General features: G+C 35.8%; 1 protein-coding gene across 1 annotated transcript in view; it reads right to left on the bottom strand.

Annotated features, from left to right (window-relative positions):
• LOC127063323 (homeobox protein abdominal-B-like) overlaps positions 1-7,265 on the bottom strand; it is an 87,024-nt gene extending 79,759 nt beyond the window's left edge. The window contains exon 1 of the mRNA XM_050992944.1: positions 6,990-7,265. The gene's annotated coding sequence lies outside the window, so the exon portion shown is untranslated. The remainder of the gene's footprint in view (positions 1-6,989) is intronic.

Here is a 7,265-nt window from a genome sequence, read left to right as displayed (position 1 = left end):
AAAAGTATTAAGTGAAATAGGTTGGACGTACTAGAAGATAGTCACTTGAGACATATAAATATGTACATATACATATATCCATGTACTATCTATCTATATATTCTTTTTCCAGAGTTTGGAGCCAGCAACGAAGTAATATCTGAAGAGAGAACGTCTCTGATGCAAGATTAATGTTCGCGTATACTTCCTGTACTTCCACGTTAAAGCATAACAAACAAGAAAGTCGTAAGAGCTAGTCGTAAAATAAATCTAATGACATGTTTCCATGGGTCTAGTTCAGCGAGAGCTAACGAAATGATTTTATTAGCGATACCATCAACGATTCTGCTTTATTATGCTTGACGCATGCTTTTATAGATATAACTTCAAGTATATTCTTCCCTCCTCCCTATCCTTCTCTTACCCGCCCCCAATCCCTCCCTTCCTCCCTTTTCCTGCTTTCACGTTGCTGTTGCAACGAGGAGGGTGACCGAATCCAATTAGCAGCGACATGGACGTATCCCGTAATATCTGGCTTTCGACAAACGGTAATGCTCTTTTTCCAATGTACACGTGTGTACACGTGATTCACACGGCCATCTTCTTTTAAATATAACGGAAACATAATTTATTTATATAGACCCTTTCGTTCGTACGTAGAAATTGAAAAAAGATATATACATATTTTTTTTTTAACCATCGTAATTTGTGATAAAAAATTATCTTTTTTTAGTATCAATATTTCTTGAGATACGAATATCTTTATGTATCGTTAGATTCAATTATTAAGAAGGGAGTACGGGATAGGATCAACGCCATTTTGAAAAAGCACATGGTTATATCCGACGTTGGTAAGACCAGAGGGTGTAAGATTTCCTCTGGTAGGGGCGGTTACGAGATGGAATAAGTAGGGGGAAATAGGATACCATCGAACTCGAGAGAAAAACGGGATCTCTCCATGACACAAGTGGTCTCGAGGGATTCTTCTTATTAGAAACGCTTCCTATACCAAAAAAAAGAAACTTATGAAGCTAATACTTGGTGACTCTTAACTTCGCTCTTTTCCCCCTCCACACATATACACACACATATATATATGTATCTTAACGTTTGGTTTACGTGCTCGTTCGTTCGTAAATTATTTCTTTTTTTTCGTCGAATCTCTACAAGGTTACAACGAATTGTATTACCGTTGTGCGTTAAAGTCGATCGGTTTTCAACGCAATGATCGATGTACCGTTTCACGTATTAGATTTCGATTTAGACCCTTCTTTCCTCTATCGTTTTTATCTCGTACACACGTGAACGAGCCATTTCTCTCCTTTGTAATTTTTATCCGTTGGGTCGGATTCGTTAAAAAAGAAAAAAATAAACGAAAGAAAAAGAAGAATGGAAAAAACTAAAAAATAATGCTCCGTACGTTTCGCGAAGAGATAAGTTTAGTTTTCAAGGAGACGAAGATAATACAAAACCATAAAACTTTCATGTGCGATAAAGGACTGCCTTGACATTCGGTTATCACGAGGAAACGCTTTCGTTATCCAAAGCTAGCTCGGAAGATAATACAAGCGACTTCCTCTTGCAAAACACAAAATTATTGAAGTAGATAGACGTCATAAACAATATCTTAATAGAAGTATACAATATCAATAAATATATACCTGTCTATATTAATTATATATATTTTCGGATATAAATAGTAATCATCTCGTGAAACTATTTTATTATTGGGAAAAAAAATTCTTTCAATTGTTGAGATTATTTCTCGTTAATTAAGAAAAATACAGAAACATGAGAAAAAAGTTAGAACGATATTTGTTCCATTAAAATATCACCTCACCCTCATTTACCGACCCTTTGCATCGTACCCCTTCATTATCGATTTCTAACAGAGGGTGACAAGACTTAGAAATGACCGTAGTAACAGCTCGTTCGCATTCCAAAGAAATTCACGTCTATCGTAGCGACGTGAAGACAGTTTTATGTCGGCAGATTTTGGTATATTTAGATTCTTCATAATATTCCTTATATAAGACAAGTAAAAGGAATAATAGGATTTATACACCTTATCCGAAACGATATTACATTTATTTGCTATTCCTTTTACTTTTTTTTTTCTCTTTTTGTTTGTTTATATAATAAAATTATTTGCACGATTTATACGTTAATGTCGGAATTATTGATTGATAATGAAATAATTAATTTAAGTTTACAAAAAACAGAGATATACAATTTCTTGTAATCCGATTTTATAATACAAAATCCCTTAGGAAATATTAAATGTTATCTTTCGCCAATTAATTTCCAAAAAAAAAAAAAAAGAAATGAAAAAAAACGCTTCGAGTTTGGAACGAAAGCTAAATGAAGTAGTATATATGTAGGAAGTAATGAGTTCAATTACGAACGAATATAAAACGTGTTAATTAAGATTTCCGCTATAAATAAATTGTTAAATAAGGATAAAGTCAAAGGGGAAGAGAGTTCATAAGGATACAGATCAAGTATTATTCGAATCACGAGAAGTCGTCGGCCTCACGACGACGTTGCGTTCATTCGACCGGTCACTTTGATGGGCAATAGACATGGTCTCCGTGACCATTCGGCTTGGTGATCCAACAAGCGCGGCACCTCTCTTTCTACTCTTCGCGTTAAACGATTATTTTTGTTGACGTCGTAAATCCTTTTAAATGCGACACTCGAAGCTCCGTCGATATGTATCCGGGCTATGTCACGTACTTATTACAGGTTTCTATTATCGTATGTTCTTGATATCTCAATTACATCCATTTTTGATAATCTTTTCTAATCATGACAATCACGATAATCGTTGATAGATTCGATCAAGACATAACATAATCATTTTTCTTCTTGCATTTAAGAAATAACATTTTCAAGTGACGTCAAACAATACATAGGATATATCAATAACAACTATCGTATGAGATAATTTAAGTATATTAATAATTACTATTTTCTTTTTGATGCGATCTACATACATAAATACGTTCGATTTATCCAATGAAAAAAAGAGATATTGGAGGGTTCATTTTTGTAGAACCGTTACCCCGCTTGATCACATCCCAGTCGAAATAGACGTCAGAGATTTTGCGTATGCGGGACTATCGAGACGGCAATATCGAGTATTACGAGGGTACTTCGGAGAAGCTGAGAGCAACGTAAATCCAGCGTACCGTAGAAACCTGGCAGCGTTTTAAGATCATCTCTCTCACTCTCTCCCTTTCTCTCTCTCTCTCTCTCTCTCTCTCTCTCTCTCTCTCTCTTTCTCTCTCTCTCTCTCTCTCTCGTGTATCCTTTCGCCCTATAAGGATTAGGTAGACAATTTTAAAGCTGCTTTCAAGGTGACGGGCTACCTCACTCAGCACTTTGGAAGAAGAAGAAGAAGAAGAAGCCGAAGGAGAAGAAGAAGAAGAAAAAGCAGAAGAAGAAGAAGAAGAAAAAAAGAAAGAAGGAGTAACGAACGGGGAAGAACGAACGGATGCAGAGCCTAAAGAAGGAAAAGAAGACGAAAAAAAATCAAACTGAAACGGCTTGGAAATGAATCCAAAAGAAAAAAAAAGAAAAAAAGAGTAGAGAGAGAAAGAGAAAGAGAGAGAGAGAGAGAGGGAAAGGGAAAGAGAGACCAGGGAGCAGTAAAACGATGAGCGACCGGCTGCCAAGGAGATCCCGCGTGCAGATAATTGTGTAAGTGGAGCCCGAGCGCTCGTTCTCTTTCTTTCTTTGGTTGGCGAACCAACGACGATGCTTTTCTCCTTGAGAGAACCGCTCCGACGAGCATTCCAGGGATACTCCTCGATCGACGAAGGCAAATCGGGGAGATAGAATGGAAGTGAAAAGATGGCGAATCTTTCTCAAAACTTTCTATCTCGGTCTCTATTGCATCATCTCATTTTTCTATTTATTATCAACGAATTTTCTTTTCTATAAAATTCTAACAAATCATAACATACTTGCTAAATCTTTGGTTAATATTCATTCATTAATTTATTACTCGTGTAATTGAACACGTTCTATAGAGATTAATTTATTTTGTTTGTATAATAGTTTATAGTATAGTATATTAATCGTATAGATTAATATCGAATTTATAATTATTATTCCATGTGTTTGTCGTGTAATAATAAATAAGAACATATACGTAAGTGATAATGAAAATGTTTTTGAGACATGATATTTAATTGATCGAAATTATTCGATCATTAACCAAAAGCATATTCAAATCGTTTTATCTGAACATCCTGCGTATGCAGCTAATTTTTTTTTTTTTTTCTTTTAAGTTAGACTTCTCTTTAAAAGGAATTGCAAAGAAGTGAAATCAGATACTGATTAAAATCATAAATTAGTCGAGTAAGTCGGCCGAATAGAAATTCGTTTCTCGTTTCGATCATCGTGATTGATGATCTCGTTCGTTGTTAAAATACGGAGGATCCGGTGATACGTTGTTTTATGTCAAGATAGAAACCTTTTTACATACATATGTATGCGCGCGTGTGCGTGTGTGTGTATGTATATGCGTGTGTGCGTGAGCATTGTAAGATATCATGAGAGTGTGCAGAGTTGCACGCAGCGACGGTAGCATTTATGGGCATCGCCAGCGTGAATATTTATGCGTAGACCATTATCGTCTACATAATAGTAGGTACCACGGAGGAATACATGAAGGAGCACGGTAACACGTACGTTCTTCGAACGACTCTCGTAATCACGGGTGACGGCTGTTCAAGGCCACAAACAGGATAAGTATAGAGTCTAAAAGACAATTGGAACGTTTGGAGTGGTCGACCATGTTCCTGTACTCTGTTCAATCTATATTGTTCGAAAACATTTCTTCGACTCCTACCTTCATGTATCCTTCCTAAATCGTCGTCGTAAATATCAAGAAGAAATGATCCGAAGACGGTATGCCATACATTTTTCTTTCCTCTTTATTTTCTTTAATAATTTAGGTACACTATAATAATCATTTGCGAAAAAGGAAAGAGAAAAATCAATACGATCTTCTCTGTTTCTTTAATTAAACTTGGATAAACGAAATATTATTATCCTCTTCTTTTTCTTTTTGACATTGATATAAATATCTATCAGACGTTATAAAAACAGAAAAAGAATAAAACGAAACATAACCGTACCATTGTGTATAATATAAAAAATAATATATACCTACCACAAAAAATTCCGTTGCGTGTGTGTGAGAAAATAAAAAAAGAGAAAAGAAGAAAGAAAAAGAAAAAGCAAAGGAGTCGCTAGTAGAAACATGAAGAATCAAGATAAATGATGAAAAAAGACGATTGGCGGTTAAACCGTGGGTAGTAGAGTCTCGATCTAGACGGCCATCTTTCGGTCGAGCATCGGACATTTGCATTCGATCGTTCTTTCTTTCCGCCATCGAGATAGGATCTTAAGTTGAACGGCCATGGTAGTGTTGGAGGGCTACTCGGAGGGCTCTCCTAAGGAGAGATATGAAACGCCCATGGTGCCCAAGATGCGAAGGAGTCCCCGCATGGTTAAGCCAGTGTACGCTATAAGGCCAAGATCCTAAATCACATTTGGCTCTGGTAATGGGATTGCTTGGAAAGCCTAAACCCCCGGAGGAATGAAATCCCTCTGATAGTAAATCTACCTTCGTCCTATCTCTCTCTCTTTCTCTTTCTCTCTCTCTACCAATCTTCCTCTTACTTTTCCATCTCCTCTTTCTTCTTCTTCTTCTTCTTCTTCTACTTCTTCTTCTTCTTCTTCTTCTTCTTCTTCTTCTTCTTCTTCTTCTTCCTTCTCTGCGATGAAATACTTCGTCGGGTGGTCGGTGGTTCACCATTTTAGTCCTGCATTCCATGCTCGCGGGAATGGAATACCGCGGAGAGATTAGCTTTATATTTCGGCTCTACAAAAGGTCCGACCAGTCTCCGTGCCAGCTCAACCTCGACATCTCCTCCTGCGTGCCGAATGGATTAGGTATATATATATATATATATAATATATAATATATATATATATATATATATATATATATATATATACATATACATATACGTGTGCTTATTTCTTTCTTCTTTTTTTTTATCTCCTCAAAATGACAGATAAAAATTATAGTTGTACGACAAATCCTTGTGGGAGGAACGAATGAGAATATTGCATTGACATGATCGAACAAACGTAAAATATCAATTGTAGGTTCTGCATATGTTGACGACACTTATGCAAGCATGTATATATCTATTTTATTAACTCTTCGAGATGAGGAAACACTTAAAGAAGCTTGGGATAAGAAATTATCATAAGTTTAAGTAGCTATGTAACTTCACACGCGCATAGCTTTATCTTTATACGTGTATATGTATATATGACATAGAAAAATAATCGACAGCCTGAAAAAATATTTCTCTTTTTTGAAAGAAAGAGCGGAAAAAAGGACGACGTTTTCTAAGAAGTCTTCTGAAATATCCAGACCATAAAACCCTTTTGGTGAAATCTATGGAAAAGACGTCACGCGGGAGGAATATAGGGTAACGGGTCAGTTTTTCTATCTTTTTTTTTTTTTTTTTTTTTTTTATTTTTTTTCTTTGAAACAGGAAGAAACGAATCGAGAGAGGAAAATGTAAAAGCTAAAGAAGAGAAACTAGGGAGAGAAAAATCACAAGTAAGGGAGAATATGACCCTCTCGTATTTTTCTTTGAATTTTCGAACGCCGACTTCTGTGAATGTTTTTAGAGTCGAAAAAATAATGAAAACAATTGTATCTTTGTGTAAACAACGATTGTTCGTTTTCAGAGCTTCCGGTTTTGTTCTCTCTCTCTTTCTCTCTCCTTTCTCGAAATCTAATCTAATTAACTACGCTATTACAAATGAATTAAGCTCTCTGAAGAAATATCGATAGTAAAGAGTAATTTTTGTAATTTATTTTTATCATTAGCGTTTCTTTTATATTCTCTTTTCTTTTCTTTTCTTTTTAGCTTCCTTTCGTAAATAATCTAACAAATATCTTCATCGTTACTTACCATCGAACAAGTGTCACATGTTTATTGGAAAAGTCTCGCCATATCCAAAAGAAAAATAACAGTCCTTTGAACAGAAAACACGAAGCACATGGTATTCGTTCTCGTCTTGCTTGTGGCACCTCGTTTCGCGTGTTAATAAATAGCCGTGCTATTACCCACAAGCTAATTCCTCGGACACTCTCTTCATTTAACAAAGCCAATTATGACAGGCATAAATGTAAGCACTTAATAGTCGTGTACACAAACGCACGCGCGAGGAATTCCTTTCTCCGAACA

Source organism: Vespula vulgaris, chromosome 4 (assembly GCF_905475345.1).
Source record: "Vespula vulgaris chromosome 4, iyVesVulg1.1, whole genome shotgun sequence".
In the NCBI taxonomy this organism is placed as follows: Eukaryota; Metazoa; Arthropoda; class Insecta; order Hymenoptera; family Vespidae; genus Vespula; species Vespula vulgaris.
This window is presented reverse-complemented; position numbering and strand designations above follow the sequence as displayed.